At 40.1% G+C, this 11747-nt stretch overlaps 1 protein-coding gene across 1 annotated transcript in view; it reads right to left on the bottom strand.

Annotated features, from left to right (window-relative positions):
- Positions 1-8390: 8390 nt before the first annotated feature.
- The window catches only part of SMPX (small muscle protein X-linked), a 180429-nt gene continuing 177072 nt past the window's right edge, over positions 8391-11747 (bottom strand). Inside the window, exon 5 of the mRNA XM_075333412.1 lies at positions 8391-8712. The gene's annotated coding sequence lies outside the window, so the exon portion shown is untranslated. The remainder of the gene's footprint in view (positions 8713-11747) is intronic.

Here is an 11747-nt window from a genome sequence, read left to right as displayed (position 1 = left end):
CAGGGAAAGAGACAGACACAGACAGAGACAGACAGAGAAAGAGATGGACAGACACAGACAGACAGGGAAAGATATTGACAGGGACAGACAGAGACAGATAGACACACAAAGAAAGACAGGCACACAGAGACAGACAGACAGTGATAGACAGGCACACAGAGAAAGACATACAGAGAAAGACAGAAACAGACAGGAAAAGAGACAGACAGAGACAGACAGGAAAAGAGACAGACAGGGAAAGCGACAGAGACAGACACAGAAACAGACAGACAGAGACAGACAGGCAAAGAGACAGACAGACACAGAAACAGACAGACAGAGACAGACAGGCAAAGAGACAGAAAGGCAAAGAGACAGAAAGAAAAAGAGACAGACAGGGAAAGAGAGCTAGAGACAGAAAAACAGGGAAAGAGGCAGACAGGGAAAGACAGACAAAGAGATTGATAGACAGAGAGATAGAGAGACAAACAGACATGGAAAGCATTAGACAGACAGAGACAGACAGGGAAAGAGATAGACAGACAGAGGCAGACAGGCAAAGAGAGAGACAGACAAAGAGAGAGGGAGACAGACAGAGGCTGGGAGAGAAAGAGTGGGAGAGAGACAGAGAGACAGTTACTATCTCTGGCAATGATAAGTACTACAGCTAGTATTTTGTATTATTATTCTTTATTTTGTGATTTTTTTTTTTAATTATTTTTACAATTTAAAATTTTCTTTAACTTTTTTTACCTAGTGCCTATGGTGTGATTGCTAATCTAATACTCTGCAATGCCTTTGCATTGCAGTGTATTAGATTGGTGAATCGCACACAGAGAGATGGCGTGTCAGGTCCTGCTCAAGGCAGGGTATCCCCAAGGCCATTATTCGGCCAGGGATCACTATGGAGAATATCGGCACAACACAATCACCATCACGTTGTACTGATTGGAGGAAAGAGTTAATACATGCTTGCATTTGTATGCAGTTTCGGTGTGTGATATTGCTAAGATCTTCAGATTTTGTGCAGAAATGTTTGCAACCAAATACTCAATGTGCACACATTGCCTAATCCAGTATTCTGGCATTGACTGCATTGACTTCATCTCAGGTGAGTTCACTGAGTTCATTGAGTTTGTCTGAGGTCACAGTTGGGGTAATGTGGGAATCTCGTCATAGTGAGTGATCATGTTTTTTAAAGTGACCACACTCTGGACCTCCTGTGGATTACGTTGGACCTACAGGGGTGTTTTGGGGGTTAATACATTTGAGAAAGAGGGTTTTGTTTTTGGTTTTTTTAAATAAAGGATTTTTCTGTTTCTTTTGTGTTTCTTTATTTTTACTTACAGGGTTAGTAATAGGGAGGTCTCATAGACCCCTCCCCATTACTAATCTATGGCTTGAGAGCAGCTGTGTTTTTTGAAACATCAAAGCTGTCAGTAACCCTTTATATTATCATGATTGCCACTGCACTAGGGCAATCAGGAAGAACCAGGTAAAGTACTAGATTTGTCGCATCTAATGGATGCGGCAATTCTAGAGTGGGTGTGGGCTACTATTTTTATGCTGTGGAGGGCCCAATATCCATGTGCCTCCGAAGCCTGAGAATACCAGCCCCTAGCTGTCTGCTTCATCTTGGCACAGTATGAAAAGTGGGAGGATTTTTTTTAAATTATTTACATAATTAAAAAAAAAGTTGCATGGGGTCCTTTGTATTTTGATACACAGCCAAGATAACGCACACCAATGGGGGCTTTATCTGAGCTCTGTATTAAAATACGGGGACCCCTATATAATTTTTTCTAATTTTACAATCCAACAGTACGGAAATCCGGCTGCATGTTCCACTTTCACTGAGAGCAGTGGGTTCAATTTTCACTAAGGGCAGCAGAGATTCCCCAGTTTGACCTCCGGTGACCTGACTGCCAGGTTTTCCGATTGCCAGACACGGCAGCACAGCAGTCTGGCAATCTGGCAGTCAGGTCACCAGAATTCACGATCGGGTCTCCTAGCTGTCCTCAGTAAAATTTGAACTCGTTGCTCTTAGTGAGAGTGGAACCCACTGCTAGATTGCCAGACTGTCAAATTGTGGGACACGGCTGTCAGACATTCTGGCAGCGGTTTGCACTTTTACTGAAAGCATTGAGTTCAACTTTTACTGAGGGCATCAGGGAGCCCCAAGCGTGAACTCCGGTGACCTGAGTGCCAGATTGCTGGACTGCTGTGACTTACGGATTACCGTACTTCTGTCCCACCGTGTCCTGCAATCCTGCAATCTAGCAGCTGCTGTTCAACTATCTTCAATCTATATTCAATTCAAAACTATATTCAATCTAGCAGCCAGGGTTCAGCGTTGGTTACACTTGGTACCATTGGTACCCGGCTTTGACCTCCAGTGACCTTACTTAGGTCGCCGCTTTTCAGTCAGGTCCCCCACTACCCTCAGTGTGTCCTAGGAGCTGTAGTGAGTGGTCGCATTTTCCATCATTGCAGCTTCTGGATTACGTCGCACCTGTGGGGCTGTTGGGGGACGGGGGGGTTAATAAATTGATGAAAGACTGTGTGTTTTTTTTAATTTAAAATAAAGGTTTATTGGGTGTTTGTGGGTTTTTTTTCTTTTTACTTACAGGGTTAGTAATGGGGGGGTCCATAGACCCCTCTCTATTACCAACCCATGGCTTGATGGCAGCTATAATTTTTTGACAAATCATAGCTGTCATTAACCATTTATATTACCCCAATTGCCACTAAACTATGGCAATCTGGATCAGCAGGGTAAAGTGCTGGAATTGTCACATCTAATGGGTCTCCCCAGCCTGAAAATTCCAGTGCCCCAGCTGTCCGCTTTATATTGGCTGGGTATCAAAATTGAAGGGAGGAACACACTCCAGTTTTTTAAATTATTGTGAGTAACGAATAGTGCCGAATATATTCACTCATCACTAGATATAATAAAAAAAATTGTTTAAAAGAACTGAGAGTCCTCAGTGGTTGATACTTTTTAATGGCTAACTGAAAAGATGGTAATAATTGCAAGCTTTCGAGACTACTCAGGTCTCTTCATCAGGCATGGTATAACACAAAATCTGAAGAGTCACATATTTATACACAACAGGACTTAGAATAGAATGTTGTGTATAAATATGTGACTCTTCAGATTTTGTGTTATACCATGCCTGAAGAAGAGACCTGAGTAGTCTCGAAAGCTTGCAATTATTACCATCTTTTCAGTTAGCCATTAAAAGGTATCAACCACTGAGGACTCTCAGTTCTTTTAAACTATTTTTTTATCTCTACTGGCTAACACGGTACAAAGATATATTTTACTTAGATATAATAATATATTTAGAAAAGTAAGGGGTGTATTCACTTTTGTGATATACTGTATAATGTTATTTGTTTGCGGTGCTGGTTTTTAGCAGCCATTCTTTGCTTGATTGTAATTCTGAGCGGATAGCAATTATTCTTATTTTTTCAGCTGTGTATGATTATCATGGCATGTTTATAATTTATAAAATATCTTGCTATTCAGAAATTGCAGTTATTTTCATATAGTTTACTTTCTCTGGGTCAGATCGGGAAATATATTTTCTTTTTTGTGGTCACAGGTCATGCACATGTACAATCCGAAAGTGTCTGCGATGCTGCCTAATGTATCCTGTGTAAGAAGGAGCAATTATGCAGATTTTTATAGAATTTAAATGCATATTTTAAAGAAAAATAATGTACTAAACTGAATTTCTGTTGTGTGATGCGAATGCTCCTCTCCCCCTTCTCAAGCAAAAAGCCGTGATGTTGCAAATATTCATTATGAATACAGGGTCCTGTGTCAGTCCTCATTTTCATCCAAATAATAGCATAATGTAATATTGAACTATGGGTCTAAAAATGGGTATGTAAATCCTTTTCTTTACAACAGAAATCAATTTTATTGTTTTTTCTCTTCTCTCAAACTCCTGTATCAATTGAAACACAATTTTGTGGATGCAGATAATACAAAGATGACATCACCAATAGCTGAAATATATGGCTATTAGATTGCTCAAATTTGTAGTGCATAATCAGTGCAGTCCATGGTGAAATGCAGATGGACTCTTTTTAAAAAGAGGATTTGAACTCTAGTGCCACCTATTGGATGTAGCAATCCTAAACGTCCATAATGATCCTTTAATGAGTCTTGCCCCATGACAGGATAAGAAACCAAATCAGACATGCATTTAAAGCCAAGTTTCAGGGTCTTTGCCCCTCATCAGTTCAAAGCAAGAGGTCTTATTTGGCTAGTTGGAAGGCCTCTGACAAGGGCTCTAAGTGGGAACATTTCTCCTTGTGGAGTGTGCCAAACTGGAGTAAAGAGACTTAAAGGCCATGCAATGCTTTTCTGGGAATGCAAATATAGAAATAGCTGTTTCAGGGAGGAAGAGGACTTGAACTTTGATGCCACCTATTGGATGTAGCAATCCTAATTCAAGCCCCAGAGACGGAGATCAACCCGGTGGGAATGGTAACTAGAGATTATTGTTTGCACTAATCTTCTTTTTTTTCCTTATCATAGGTAACCATAATATCAACACAAGTTTAAACCACAGACAATATTATTGCACATTCAGATGATATCTTTATGTTGCAGAAATGTGCTCTTATCACTTCTAGGTCCATTAAAGGGTGTATCTGGGACTTTAAAAAAAATGTGCCTAAGCTCTAACAGGCAGGTAGTTGCTATCTACCTGCCTGTTATGTCCAGCACCGATTTTCGCTGGTAGAGAGACGTCACAGACCACTCCTGCTGGCGATACAGTGACTTTGTCAAGCGGAGACTTCTTTTCTGCTCTGCTATGTAGACAGGGCAGGACAGCCAACGTCATGCTACTTGACAGCAGACTCCCCGCTGCCTAACTAGGGGAGACGGCTGTGAATCAGCATGACATCTGCTGTCCCACCCCATCTGCAGAGCAGAGTGGATGAGAAACCATCATTCTATTGATGCGACATCAGTGAAAGCAGCTGAATGTTAGTGCTTAGACACTTTTTTTTTAGCAACAGATGAACTCTTTAACGACCTGGGAAGAGAATGTTCCCACCGTCCATCCTATTAATGTGGACACTACTTCAGGACTTTTTGTGACATCCTGATCATGTGATCGGCATGTGACCATAATGGCACCACATGTCTTGTACTCTGTGGGACTTTAGGACCTTTGGTCACATCATGATCATGTGACTGATCACGTGACCCCAATGTCACTGCAGATCTTGGACTCTGCTGGAGTCAGTACAGCTAAAGAGGAGATGGACTAGTGCTAAATCCTGTGTCTGTGTGTCTGGATGTGTGTCTGTCTGTGACTTTGTATCTATCTGTGTGTGTGCTTCAGCCTAGAATGGCATGGGCTCCTGGTGGGTATATATTAGTGAGAACATCAGAATGTATCGGCTCCTAGTAATATATATTAGTAAGAACATAAGAATGTATTGGCCCCAGGTAGGTACATGTGAGTGAGCACATCAGAATATATCGGCTCCTGGTAGGTACATATTAGTGAAGACATCCAAATGTATGGGATCCTGTGGTATATATTAGTGACAACATCGGAATGTATGGAATCCTGGTGGTATATTAGTGAGCACGTCAGAATACATGGGCTCCTGGTAGATATATACACTACTCACAAAAAGTTATGGATATTGAATTTTGGGGTGAAATTTCAGGATGATTCTAAAAATGACTTCTAACCTTTTCAGATGAAGTTAATGTGACCTTCACAAAACTTCTGAATGCTCATGTCCAACTGCTCAATGTTTCAGTACTTTTTGCACAACTTACTGTTCTCTAACAATCAGCTTAATGTCAAAATTCATAACAGGTGTTTGAGCCATGAATTATCCAATAAATCTTGGGGTTCAATGTATTTAAACAGTCCTCCTCATCATGCTGTTTATACTTTGACATCTTAATACCAAGATGACACAACAATTGATCAACATTACTTTGTCCTTGTGAGGCTTAAAGCAACATGTTCTCAAAAGGAAGTAGCAACTTAGCTTAGAAAGTAATTGATTGAGTACATATTACCAGAAGGTAGAATGTGTAAAGCAAATGGTAACAAAATATAACTTTTATTTTATATAAAGTTATGACTCAAGGTCCTCATTCACACCCGTGATTCATTTACCACTATACTATGGACAAAAAAAACAATTTGAGTGTTTTTTCAAGGAGGGTTTTTGACCTATCTGACCTTCTCCAAACCAAATACAGTCAGGTTTGTGCCTATATGACTTTACTATTAGTTATTGGCATGTGGTAACCATATAAACTATTATCACAAAATCTGACTGATTTACCTCAAATTGCTGTTCAAGAATCTGGCAGGAGTAGGGTGTCGTGTTATAACCCATCCTCACTGTCAGATAAATACATGGATATTACCTTAAAGGTGGGGTATAGAGTAAGGGGAGATTCCACAATACCACAAACAACCCAAAGCAACATCCAAAAAAGCTCAACGCTCTCCTTCCCTTCCCAAGACTTTACACACTTAGCTTAGACAGTCACAGAGTATCATTAGCAGGTTGCAATAGAGATATAGAGGGACTGAAAGAGTCACAGAAAGGCATAGAAGTGTACATCCTTTAGCCACATTCCACAATGATGACTGCTTCATTGTGAACAATGCCCTGTGGAACCGGATGATGAATGTCACACAATGCCAGACACATGGAAGGGAAGTTAGAGGCACTCAAGTGTCATGTCAGACCATTCAAAACCATTTTCATTAGTGTGATCTGCATGTTAATTGATGGAAAGGTACCTGACCACACCACCAGGCACAGGCGTCAATAGCTGACCAATGGGCCTCAGTGCTGTTCAATGATAAGTCGATTCACGCTGAGCATAAATAATGGCCGCCAACAATGTTCGCGTTGTCAATGAGAGTGCTATGCATGGGCCACTGTTGTCAGTAGATGAACTTTTCCTTTGGTGGCGGTCGTGTTACAGTGTGGGCAGGTGTGTTCTCAGCAGCCCATCGTCCAGCGCAAACTGCAGATGTGCTGCTGATAACATGACACTGTATGGGGACATATTGATCTACTGTTGATCATTCTGTGCCCATCATTCTTGGTCAAACTGTGTAAAGAGGCTAAACATTAAACCTAAATGTTGGAGTGTGATTGTGCAATATGTGAAGATATAGGATCCTATGTTAAATTTTCGCCCAGGGCCCAAATTTTGTCTAAAACCAGCCCTGTAGGTGGTGGTGAATGTAGGTTCACAGAGATCACCATTATAATCAGGGGAGATACTTTAACACATGATTCCTTTCAGGAGCTTGTCTGTGGCAAGTTACTAGGTAACCTTTTTGTATTATTCTATATTTTGTAGTTTACTAAACACATTTGATAATGAGTGGAAACAAAGAAGTTCAACGTTCTCCAAAAATATATCAATAGAACGAACTAATAAAAGTATTACCAGAAAAGTACTATCCTTAATACAGTACAGGAGATATGTTGTCTAGGATTACTCCAACACCCAAAGAGAAAAAAACAGAAAAGCAATAAAAATCTTTTATACAACTCTTGTTCTTCACTACCAATGTCCTCCGGAAATGTTTACTAGGTGTATTTCAGTGATAATGCATCCAACACTATAAATCTCAAGGTAAGCAATTAGCAATTGGCGTATATATTTATAATATTATATAATATATATATGATCTGTGGAAAGGGGGTCCGGGACACACATTTGATGCGTTTTGAAGCTATACAGCACCTTCTTCAGGAGAAACCACAATATAGTATAATACAATACCAGTAGACAGGTGGTTTTATAGTTGTTTGACGTTTCAATATAGATGCTTAAAAAAACGCCTGATATCAGAGTTCAACTTAAATTTGAAAAGTTTTGGTTTGTGTGTGGAGAATGTTTTGAAATGTAAGTTGAACTCTGACTTGTCAGGTGGTTTTTTTGGCATCTACATGCAAATGCCAAACCACTATAAAATAACTTGTCTGCTGGTATTTCTATATTGTGGTTCCACCTGAAGAAGAGGCTGGATAGCTTTGAAACGCATCAAATAAACCGCATGTTCTTCACCTGTGTCCTGGACTCAATTTCCAAGGATCATCTCTCACACATAACAAGCATACAATTTTCCGTTTTAACTCTTCATCTCCATGTGTGACTGCAAGCAGCTGATTTTTCATACCCATACAGTGATGTGTATCACACAACCATATCAGGTGAGCACACCACTGTCCTTTGCACCCTACTTTTAACCAGTTAAGACCCTATTGCACTTTTGCTCCCCCATTGTCTATAATTATTTTCATATCTTTCACAGGTTTATCAGGTTTACCTTCAACTTTTTTTTTTGTTTTTAATTCTGGACCCTTGAAAACAGTCACTTCTGTAGTTTTTTATTTTTAATTACATGATGATTTTTATTAAATAATTTCTTGCAAAAGAACAGAAAATGCCTTGGGGTTTTTTGCTTTATTATTAACTGGAATTTAAGCTGTTTTTGTTTTTTTTTTACATGATCCAGATTTTGTGACTACCATGAATACTTTGTAAGAGATCTGGTCTATAATGAAGCAATATAAATGTAAAAATAAGTTATTTGCTGCATCGTGAAGATACACAGCATATAGGTAGTATACAGTCTTTCTACAAATATAAAAAATATTCTTCAGTCTTCCACATCCGTGCTCGTTACTCGGGGAGCGTTGGCTCACCTGTAAATGAAATAACAACATGTTAAAAATGCTTTGTATAAATATTGTATCTGGTAATAATTCCTACAATTTCTTATAATACATTGTAAAGAAATACATTCCTCAGAACATTTACTGAACTAAAACAGTTTATTACATTGCATTTATACAAGTTAGATTACCTGTTACCACATACGTTATGTTTATACAATGTCATATTAAAAAAATTGGATATCAATGAATTCTAATCAATGTAATTTTTTATACTGACTCAAAATGTAATTTTTGTGTCCATTTTTGATACATTTGGGTTTATTTTTCATAGAGTGGCCAAGTTCCACTCAAGGATTTCAATTTTGGAAGAATCTCAAAGCTTTTCCTTTACCTGTATTTATTATAGAGATGTTTGCCATCAAATAAATCAGTCAATTAATTGATTAATTTTTCAGTATTCTTGTCTTTACTTAGTTTTCCTAATTATCTATTTCCCACAAAATATCAAAAGATGTATGTTTGGGGTATTCGTGCATAATGAGAGCACACATACCGGTGGTACACACAATTCTTGTGTTAGGTGAGCTATGTACATGTGGATTATGAGACATACTGTACTTCATGATTGAGACGACTGTGAGTCCAACTATGCAACTGGATAGATCCAAATCGAGGATATTCTTATAACTTCACATTTATTTGTTATGAATAAAAGAATTACATTGATGGATAAAAATAGTCCACTGATCCAATCCACACAGGAGTAAAACCTACGCATTTCGGTTTACTCACAGTTTCCCGAATTATTAAGTATTTCACCCAGAGTTGTCCGAGCAGAGCAAGTGAAGATTAACAGCCCTCAAGGTGAGCTGACTATATGTGTATATAGTTTGTATGAGACATAATGCTCCATATAAGAATGTACTTAATAGTAGCATTAAGGTCATGTAAGTTATGTCCTTATGCCCATGTCGATACATATAGTCCAAAAATAAAATGCAATTGACAACGTGTAATGAACTCGTGAAACATAACTTGTCTGATAACAGCATACCAAACTGAGTATAGTAATGGAAGCTAATAGTCAATAGTAACAATCACCAAAAACAAAGAAACACTTGACAATACTAATAGTGTTGATGAATAATATTCCCCTTGAATGACTAATCAGCAGTTTATACCTTCAATGTGAAATTGTTTGAGGGCCAAATTTAGGGTACCTTCACACTTTAGCGATGCAGCAGCGATCCGACCAGCGATCTGACCTGGTCAGGATCGCTGCTGCATCGCTACATAGTCGCTGGTGAGCTGTCAAACAGGCAGATCTCACCAGCGACCAGTGACCAGCCCCCAGCCAGCAGCGACGTGCAAGCGACGCTGCGCTTGCACGGAGCCGGCGTCTGGAAGCTGCGGACACTGGTAACTAAGGTAAACATCGGGTATGGTTACCCGATGTTTACATTAGTTACCAGCGCACACCGCTTAGCTTTGCTCTCCTAGCTACAGTACACATCGGGTTAATTAACCCGATGTGTAATGCAGCTACATGTGCAGAGAGCAGGGAGCCGCGCACACTGCTTAGCGCTGGCTCCTTGCTCTCCTAGCTACAGTACACATCGGGTTAATTAACCCGATGTGTAATGCAGCTACATGTGCAGAGAGCCGGAGCCGGCAGCACAGGCAGCGTGAGAGCTGCGGAGGCTGGTAACTAAGGTAAATATCGGGTAACCACCTTGGTTACCCGATGTTTATCTTGGTTACAGCTTACCGCAGCTGCCAGATGCCGGCTCCTGCTCCCTGCTCGCTTCATTTCGTCGCTCTCTCGCTGTCACACACAGCGATCTGTGTGTCACAGTGGGAGAGCGCCTTTGAAGAAAACGAACCAGGGCTGTGTGTAACGAGCAGCGATCTCGCAGCAGGGGCCAGATCGCTGCTCAGTGTCATACACAGCGAGATCGCTAATGAGGTCACTGCTGCGTCACAAAAAACGTGACTCAGCAGCGATCTCGGCAGCGAGCTCGCTGTGTGTGAAGCACCCCTTAGTCTTCTACCTCAATTAAGCTCTTTCCAAGGTGCAATTTTCTCTGATTATCTTTAGTCCTGGGATGAATTACACTTTTAGTTTGACTTCAAAGGTAGAACACATAAAACCTAGAGATAAGTGAAGCAGGCCTATCTGTCTCTAAGTCAACAGTAAAGAGAAGACTCCATGAAAGTAAATACAAAGGGTTCACATCTAGATGCAAACCATTCATCAATTCCAAAAATAGACAGGCCAGAGTTAAATTTGCTGAAAAACACCTCATGAAGCCAGCTCAGTTCTGGAAAAGTATTCTATGGACAGATGAGACAAAGATCAACCTGTACCAGAATGATGGGAAGAAAAAAGTTTGGAGAAGAAAGGGAACGGCACATGATCCAAGGCACACCACATCCTCTGTAAAACATGGTGGAGGCAACGTGATGGCATGGGCATGCATGGCTTTCAATGACACTGGGTCACTTATGTTTATTGATGACATAACAGCAGACAAGAGTAGCCGGATGAATTCTGAAGTGTACAGGGATATACTTTCAGCCCAGATTCAGCCAAATGCCGCAAAGTTGATCGGACGGCGCTTCATAGTACAGATGGACAATGACCCCAAGCATACAGCCAAAGCTACCCCGGAGTTCATGAGTGCAAAAAAGTGGAACATTCTGCAATGGCCAAGTCAATCACCAGTTCTTAACCCAATTGAGCATGCATTTCACTTGCTCAAATCCAGGCTTATGACGGAAAGACCCACAAACAAGCAAGACCTGAAGGCTGCGGCTATAAAGGCCTGGCAAAGCATTAAGAAGGAGGAAACCCAGCGTTTGGTGATGTCCATGGGTTCCAGACTTAAGGCAGTGATTGCCTCCAAAGGATTCGCAACAAAATATTGAAAATAAAAATATTTTGTTTGGGTTTGGTTTATTTGTCCAATTACTTTTGACCTCCTAAAATGTGGAGTGTTTGTAAAGAAATGTGTACAATTCCTACAATTTCTATCAGATATTTTTGTTCAAACCTTCAAATT

Source organism: Anomaloglossus baeobatrachus, chromosome 2 (genome assembly GCF_048569485.1).
Source record: "Anomaloglossus baeobatrachus isolate aAnoBae1 chromosome 2, aAnoBae1.hap1, whole genome shotgun sequence".
Taxonomy (NCBI): Eukaryota; Metazoa; Chordata; class Amphibia; order Anura; family Aromobatidae; genus Anomaloglossus; species Anomaloglossus baeobatrachus.
Note: the sequence above shows the minus strand (reverse complement) of the source record. Positions and strands in the feature narration are given on the sequence as shown.